This window comes from Streptopelia decaocto, assembly GCF_964273445.1.
Source record: "Streptopelia decaocto genome assembly, chromosome: 2".
NCBI classification, from domain to species: domain Eukaryota; kingdom Metazoa; phylum Chordata; class Aves; order Columbiformes; family Columbidae; genus Streptopelia; species Streptopelia decaocto.
The window spans coordinates 156,608,413-156,616,937 of NC_138655.1; the positions used below are offsets into that span (position 1 = coordinate 156,608,413).

General features: G+C 45.0%; 1 protein-coding gene across 1 annotated transcript in view; it reads right to left on the reverse strand.

The window, feature by feature from the left end:
• GALNT11 (polypeptide N-acetylgalactosaminyltransferase 11) overlaps positions 1-6,399 on the reverse strand; it is a 53,863-nt gene extending 47,464 nt beyond the window's left edge. The window contains exon 1 of the mRNA XM_082044507.1: positions 6,301-6,399. The gene's annotated coding sequence lies outside the window, so the exon portion shown is untranslated. The remainder of the gene's footprint in view (positions 1-6,300) is intronic.
• Positions 6,400-8,525: the final 2,126 nt, after the last annotated feature.

Consider the following 8,525-nt stretch of genomic DNA (forward strand, 5'->3'; position numbering starts at 1 on the left):
AGAAGTGCCATGTTTGTATCCCAGACATGTAACACTCACAGATGTCAGAAATTGCCACAGTAACATGAGTTACTTGCTGTAGCACCACAGTTTGCCCTTGCAATTCAGTTTGCTTAGCCCTTACGGAGCTCGACTAACTGATACGAATATATATAGACATTATTTGTTTAAAAAAAGAGATTAAATGTAGCACCAGAAATGCAACTGAGGTTAAAACAAGTTACAGTTTAAATCTACAAACTGCCTGGGATGGGAAAATATTTAACTCATTCTAAACTGCACAGAGTTCTCAGCTCCTGTTACATTTCTCCACACTACCAAGAGATGCCAGAATCTTAGAGATTTTCTCAATACTTTATGTTGTAACTGAGTTTTACTGGGTGGATGGCTACTGTTAAAAAACTAGAACTGGATGAAACACTAAAAATAGGGGTTTAATTGAATTAAGTGGCCATTTGCATTTCTCGTGTCCAGAAACAAAGGTCACCTGGAGTGACCTTCACTCCAAGCTTTAGTACAGAGCCCACAGTATCCATGTTGTTTGGAACAGCTGGATCATGGGACTTTCCTTTTTCCCAGTGAGAAACTCTTCCTCAGAATGACCAAAAAACCCTGCAATCTTCTTGCTTTTGGATCCATTTTCTCACTAATGTCTGCAGCCATTAATTTGAGAGGAATCCTAAGGATATAAACCTACTACATGTTCTCTCTTCAACCCACAGACTGAACCAGAACTCCTGTATAGTTAAGATATCAGATTGGCCTGTGAGACATTCTGGTTGAACTATTTGCTCTGCTACAGATTTTTATGAGATCCTCAGCCACTCACTGGCTCAGCTTCCACCTATAGAAACAGAATGATGCGTTAAGGTAAATACAAAGGTTCTGAGGCCACAATAACCAGAGAGGATATGAATATCAAGCAGTAGTCTGGATTAGTGCAGCAATAGCTCATTCCTTCTACTCCCCCAGCAAGCCTATTTCTAAATTATCCTAGCAAACTCTTGTACAGGAAACATTTTTTCTCCCCTCCTCAACACAATACAGTAATACTATTATAATAAAGAGGTACTATTGCTGGTATAACCGTACCTGCAGATGGAGTCAGTGAAAACACTCCCACATCTAAATGAGGCCATCAATTTAATATAAGCTTATCTTGCCAAATATTGTATTTGACAACAGGGTATGGAGTTTTCCAAATATGTAAGTAAACAGACCTTTTATTAGCATGCTTCTGAAAAAAAAAAAAAACCACAAAAACAACAACAACAACAAAAAGTGAACATTAACTGTTAGATTAGAACAGTAAGTCACTGGCATAAAGAGAATTTACACTGTCTGTAGGGAGTGCAAACTTGTGCAAGTTATGCCAAAAATTAGTTTTCTTTGTCGTTCATTCCCCTCTACATGATCTTAGAGACTCAATTCTCTCCTCCAAAGAAATCCCTTTGAGGAAAGAGTTGCAGACCACTCCTTTTCCATCCCCTGTTGGTCACTTCTACTTATCTATTGCCAATGTCTCTAATGGGAAAACATGCTCAGGATTTTGGTGTTGAAATCAAGGATGTTGCAACAGAATGAACAGCAGATTAAAAGATTTTTTCCCACTTCACTAGGAGCCATGCTTTCCAACACAATGCCAGCACAGAGGGTTAGTGTGTAATCCAAAACTCAGCCTTCTCCTGCTTCACAGGCGATGAGTCTCAGCGTCTGCTGACACAAGAGATAAGAGATACACGTTCACTGACAAAACTAAGGTACTCCAAGAAACAGAAAACTAAAGAAAGCACTTCTAGAAAGTAAATTAACGAATGGGAGGTATCAACAGAGACAGTGACATCATTTGTTATTGAGGTTACACTTCAGGAATTGGCAAAATAGTAAAAAAACCTACACAGGTTGATTCATAAGGGGTTGTGTGTCAAAACAGGATTTGTGATTCCTGGAAAAGGATATCTGTTTTAATTAAGGCCACCTCCAAGGTTTAAAGCATCTAACTTAATCCTTGTCTACACAAGAAAATCTGTGTCATTTAGCCAAGCAATACTTGGATGGTTCTACATAAACTAAAAAGATGATCTCTGTGAACATGCTCCCAGCATTCATTAAGTATTTGCTTAAATCAGTTTGGCACATAGCAATCATTTACTGAGGTACCTTCGTTTCAGCATGCCTCTGCAAGTCTATTAGTTTAACCTGTTGATTTAAAATTCAGCTTCTCAAACGGTGCAGTGTCCCACAGCCTTAGGAATGACAGAGTTACTGCAGGTAAGCAGTTGCCTCCGATGAGCTTCATGAACATACTCCTTCCCTCTCTTGCACCCAGAGAAGCGACTTTTGTCAAGGTAACTTATGCCATGACAAGAGGAGTTAGAATAGGCACACGAGCAGCCGCTGTAGCACAGCAAAAACACCAATACCTACCTGTGGAGCAGTACGGGGTAGCGGGGTCTGGACTCCTCCCCAGCCTGCACACCTGTTTCTTGCTCATACTACAAAGTATAAGGCAAACAGGGGGAAGTCCTGAGGTTCATGTGTTAGGGGTTTCCTAACCAGTGTAAACAATGGAAAAGTTGATTCACCCCTGAGCACTGTATTCCAGTTTCAAATATACAAAGCATCTGGCTGCAAAAACTCAACTGCACAAGGACAGGCTGAGATACAGCACGTCACTCTCACAGGCGCTTCAATCCACATTTTGGTAACACCATCAGTTGTTTAACCTACAGACTTAATGTATTTTCAGATCTCAGTGAAGGAGTTCAAAAGTTCATACAACAAAATAACCCGAAACTTAGTAAACTTAAAGTCAACTTTTCACTGAAACAGTATCATCAGCTTCCTAATTTCCCCTCTTTTTGTTACAACGTAATTTCTAGTTTTTACAGAGTTTTCAAATAAAATATTTACACTAATTATTACACAATGCTGACTCACATGAGAAACATGCTAGAGCACAGCTGAGGGATGTGGTGGATACTATTAACTCTGAACACAAAATGAGCTGAACAAATGCATTTACTCATGCTGCTAAACACTGATTTAGCAGCCAAGGTCTCTGTACTGACAGTACTTTATACATTAACACAGTAGCTGCAACTGCAGATGCATTCATCTCCATAAGCTACCATATGTTTTGAAAAGAAACCTTAGGTAAGAATCAAGACCGTTTATCTAAGTCCCACACTTTAACTGGGATTCAAACAGACTTCACCTCCGCAATATTTTTTTGACAAAGAAAAAATAAATTCTGCACTTGAAATCCATGAGCATACTTTCGCTCTTCAACAGCAACCAGCAGAGCTTTATTGCAGAACCTCTCCAAAATGCATGATACTAAAGAAAAATACTTGATTTTAGGGATACCTGTAACTGTAGTATTGCTTAGCCAGACAGAGGAACTGTTTAAGCAGTCAATAAACTGAACTATCACAGAAAGGAAGAGTTGTATTTTTTCAAAATTCTACCTTTCCCCTCAGCTGGAAGTCTCCCCTTACTTCTCTGCTTCAGTAGTCAACACAGAGCTGCCACACTGCCAAACTCAGCCTGCCAGCTGCTCACACTGCAACCTTTTCACAGAACCTTCCAAGGTAACGTAACTAAAGTTAAAACGATCCTGCCTCTGCTCTCTTCACCCCCACACTACCCTATTCTTTCCTGCTGGAAGATCTGAAATCCCCATTTTTACTGCCTGCTGAGATACTTCTAATCTCATCCATTTGACCCATAGTCTGCCTTGTATCACACACGTGCCCTGTAACTACCATTAAAACCTTTGTTTTTCTAGGATCAGGAAGTGTGTTTTGTATAGACAAAATTTCAAAATACTAATAAGTCATCTTTATTTCCCTTGATTTCTTCCTCCTAAAAAAGCTACTGTTTATTTTACATCATTTTGAAAATTACGAAGACGTTCACTCATTCTCATAAACCACTGTCACACAGCAGCTGATCAGGAACCCTTCGTGTTTTACTCCTGTGCATAATGGAGTATTAATTTGCATCCTCTGAGACAAAGTGATAGCAGAACACAGGCAACAGGCCCCAAAATCCACAGTCAGAATCTCTTAAAACAGAACACATGTCACATAGCCTGCTGGCTTCCTCATCTAAGGCTGAGAGATGAAGGCTCGTTAGAGCTGCAGTGTTATTTCCTTACTTCCCTGCTGTAGAATAGCTCCTAAAACTCTGCAGGAGCTTATCTTACGCAGAGATGAGGAAAAGCTTACGCAGAAGGCATGCAGTTCATCAGAGACAGTTATACTGGGGGAGGCCAATGGCTTGTTAATCAAAAGCCTCTTATCTGGAACCACCTGGACCTTCATGCTGTTCTAAAATGAGATGTAGGTATCCCAGCCAGATTACTTCACACATACAGAGGTCCTCTCCAGGGTAGCAGGGCAGAAACACACTGTCAGGGAGAGGCTGGTACCTTCCTTTCCTGGGCACTGCCTGCACTTGAATCCACTTAAGATGACCAGAGATGTCTGGGAGCAGTTTCCTATTAAGATGAGATCCATATGAAAAGAGGAGAGAGGAAAAAAAGAGAGAGGGGAAAAAAAAAAAAAATGGCAGATTTCACAGACTACTCTTTCTAAGTAAGAGCAGAAGGAATTTGATCTTATGCTGAAATATATTTAAAAAAAAAAAAATTAAAAAGCATATTGGCAGAGTGCCAATGATCCTGCCCACCTGCACAATTACCGTACTGGCATTAAGAGATTTCACCATTCCTTCAAGCAGAATGCAATACTTCAAATACTGGACCAATTAAAGCAAAGATTGTTTACAGAGCAGCAACAAGGCCATGTCATGAGATTTTTTTTTCCTTTGGAGGAGCAGGAGCTGCACTTTATACAATAAAGTTCTGTAAGATCTACTGCAGCTGCCCTGCAACTGATACTGAACAGAATCAAGGATACAGCTTGGCAGAGATGCTGTACTAGACAGCATTAGCGTTTTAATTAGTCTCAACATCAGTTTTAAGGCTGACACCTATGAAGATGCAAATGAAGGAAAAGCAGGTATCTGGAAAGGCAGCTTCTGAACGCAGTGTTTGCTTCCAGGGCCACACTACAGCAGAGAAGAATCCGAGCCGCTAAGCCCCCTGCTACCAGCGGCACTGAGCTTTTGGTTGCTTGCTCAGCTCTGTCAATTTTCATGCAAACAAGACACCAGAGAAATCTTCCCTTTGCTTTATAAGTAACTTGGAGACAGTTAATTTGCTAACAGCATTTTCTGTTGCAGCCTTCCTTATAAGATTTAACACACACACACACAAAAAAAAAGGCAATGGGAGCTGACCAGAAGGTCTGGAGACCAGCCATGCAGAATAACACATATTTGCTAAGAAGAAAAGGGAATCACAGAATGTCAGGGATTGGAAGGGACCTCGAAAGCTCATCCAGTCCAATCCCCCCGCCGGAGCAGGAACACCCAGGTGAGGTTACACAGGAACATTTCCAGGCAGGTTTTGAATGTCTCCAGAGAAGGAAACTCCACAATCTCCCAGGGCAGCCTGTTCCAGTGTTCTGCTACCCTCACTGTGGAAAAGGGAGCCTCAACATTGTAAAGTATATACTGAAAATCACAGGAACAAAAAAGGACAAACGGTTTAAAAAATACATTTTTCCGGTCATAAAGGTAGGACAGCTTTAATACAGCACGGGGTCAAACATCCCTCCAAAAAGCAGCACCTGGCCCTGTCCTGCAAACGAATCAATGGAAGGAGCCGCGGCAGCAGAACCGACACGCACCGACCCTCACATTTGGGGCTGACAGCTGCACCGCTCCGGGCTGACGGCAGGCGGGCTGCTAGTGCTGCTCCTCCACACGCATTTAAAGGCTACAAACCAAAATCATAAGTTCCCGGTCATCCAGCCTATGCAGCACAAGGCAGAGCGGCCCCACGGGCTGTCCCCGGGACTGTGCTGCCGGGCCGGTCACACCACAGCGGCTGCTCACCGAGGACCCCGCCGCCTCCCCGCTCGCTTCAACCACAAACGGGGAAGCCCTGAACCCGACCCGGCCCCCGACCCGGGCAGGGGAGCGCGAACCAGGAACCCCCGCCCCGCGACAGGCTCCGCCGCGTCCCTCAGGGAAGGCGGGCAAACGGCCCGGTACCGCCGGCGACCCCGTCCCTCACCCCCGGGGCTGCCCCTCACAGCGCCACTGACCCCTCACCCCGCCGGCCCCGGCCCTCACCCCCCGGGGCGGCTGCGGCTGCTGCTCCTCACGCCGGCACCGCCTCCCCGCCCCCGTCCCTCCCGGCTCCGGAGCCGCCTCCCCCGCACTCACCGCGGCGGCGGCAGCATCGTCCGGCCCCTCCGCCCGCCCCGTGCGCGCGGCAGCGGCGCGTACCGCTCGCGCCCGGCGGTGGCGCCACGTGACCGCTTGCTCCTCCTCCTCCCTGGCCGGCGGCGGCGTCACGTGAGGCGGGCGGGGCGCGGCCGCCATGACAGGCGGGGCCTGAGGGAACAGGGAGGGGTGTTCGTCTGGTTCCTTTCCTTGAGAGGTGCACGGACATGAAGCTGGTGCGTCCAGTTCTGGGCCCCTCAGTTCCAGAAGGACGGGGAACTGCTGGAGAGAGTCCAGCGCAGAACAACGAAGATGCTGAAGGGAGTGGAACATCTCCCGTGTGAGGAAAGGCTGAGGGAGCTGGGGCTCTGGAGCTTGGAGGAGCCTGAGGGGTGACCTAATTAATGTTTATAAATATGTAAAGGGTGAGTGTCAGAAGGATGGAGCCAGGCTCTTCTCAGTGACAACCAATGGTAGGACGACGGACAATGGGTACAAACTGGAACACAGGAGGTTCAATTTAAATTTGAGAAGAAACTTCTTCTCAGTGAGGGTGCCAGAGCCTGGCCCAGGCTGCCCAGGGAGGTTGTGGAGTCTCCTTCTCTGCAGACATTCCAACCCGCCTGGACACCTTCCTGTGTAACCTCATCTGGGTGTTCCTGCTCCATGGGGGGATTGCACTGGATGAGCTTTCAAGGTCCCTTCCAATCCCTGACATTCTGTGATTGGACCAGATGATCTCCAGAGGTCCCTTCAAACCCCAACCAGTCTGTGATTCTGTCTTAAGTGGCCCCTGGAAGCCTTTATCCAAGGGCTTTGAAAGGGAGAAAAGAGGTGTAGGTCAGATTGATGGGGGATGTTTGGGTCAATTACTGTTGTTTTCCTCACTGTGTGTTATAGAGTAGCTGGAATGTGGGGGACAGGTTTCTTCAGTAGGAAAGGGCACACAGCTGAGGGAAATCAAGCACAACTACCCTGAAATAACCTGAACTTGGCAGTTAATGTGCATCTGTAGCAACAAGAGTTTACATCCTCATGGGTGGAGAGGCGTGTTTAACCCTCAGACCTCTCACATCCAGAGTAAGTTATCTAATCAGTGACTTACTAGTCCAAAAGGTGGTGGGGCAGCTTCACACTGATTCTTCTGTGTGTGAGACATGACTTGGCAGGTGTCCTTCTGGAAGGGAGATGAAACTGGAAGGCATGTTGGGTGTGTACACCCCTGTGAGGTTAAAGAATGAACTAAGTGTGAGATTTGCTCAGTATAGTCAGGACTGGGAGCTTTTTTGTGAATATACAGGTACAGAGCTTCAGCTGCTGAGTGACACTTTGAAGATGGCAGATTTTATTTTAGTAAAGCATAAATTAAACTGGGCTGAAATACCCAGGCACATTCTTGGTGGATACTACCCCTGGTGTCCAGAGATTGTGACAGGTGCCTTTATAATAACACAAGTAGAGCAGAATACAGAACTTGTCAAAAAGCTGTAGCTACAGCATTAAAGTACAGGGGCCAGAAAGGCCATGTATAATCAGAAGCTGCACTGGGAGAAAAAGGAGCAACAGTCTGTGGAGGGGTTAGTAGGCGGATGACAAGGGGTAGCAGGGATCAAGATGAAAGGAATGTGTGCAGTTAAATGAGATAGCCACGCAGTCAGCATCCCCATCAGCCAGCTTTTCATTATTCCTGTTTCATAAGGGCTAATATGCAGCTTTGATCTCTTTCTCATAATAATTTAGCCTGAGGACTGGAGGTGTGTGTTAATCTTTCAGGTAACAGCAACCTGAGCCCATAGGCTATCTGCTTTCTGCAGAACCATTATCCTTAAAGGCCTTCTAATGTGGCCAGTTCTTGCCTACCTTGTAATTCTGGGTACTTAATCTATCCAAATAGCTATTTCAGTCCTTATTGAAAAGTGTTTCCCTGGTGCTTGGATTATAATTTTATTAACAGAATTAATTAATTGTTACTTTTTAGCATCGTTTATTGTAAGGTCTTTGAGACGTGTTTCATTTCACAAAATCCCCGACAATGGTAATCTGCCCAGCCCAATTATTATATTCTATGATAACTCGTTAGTGTCAAGTAATTGACCCACTTCCTATGCACTCACAGCAAGGGACAAGAACTCTCATAAAACTGCTGGCAAGAAGTAACCCAAAGTAATTCTCTGTCAATATGTGTTCTGCTCAGAATTTGGGATCTATATGTACTAAAGCATGGA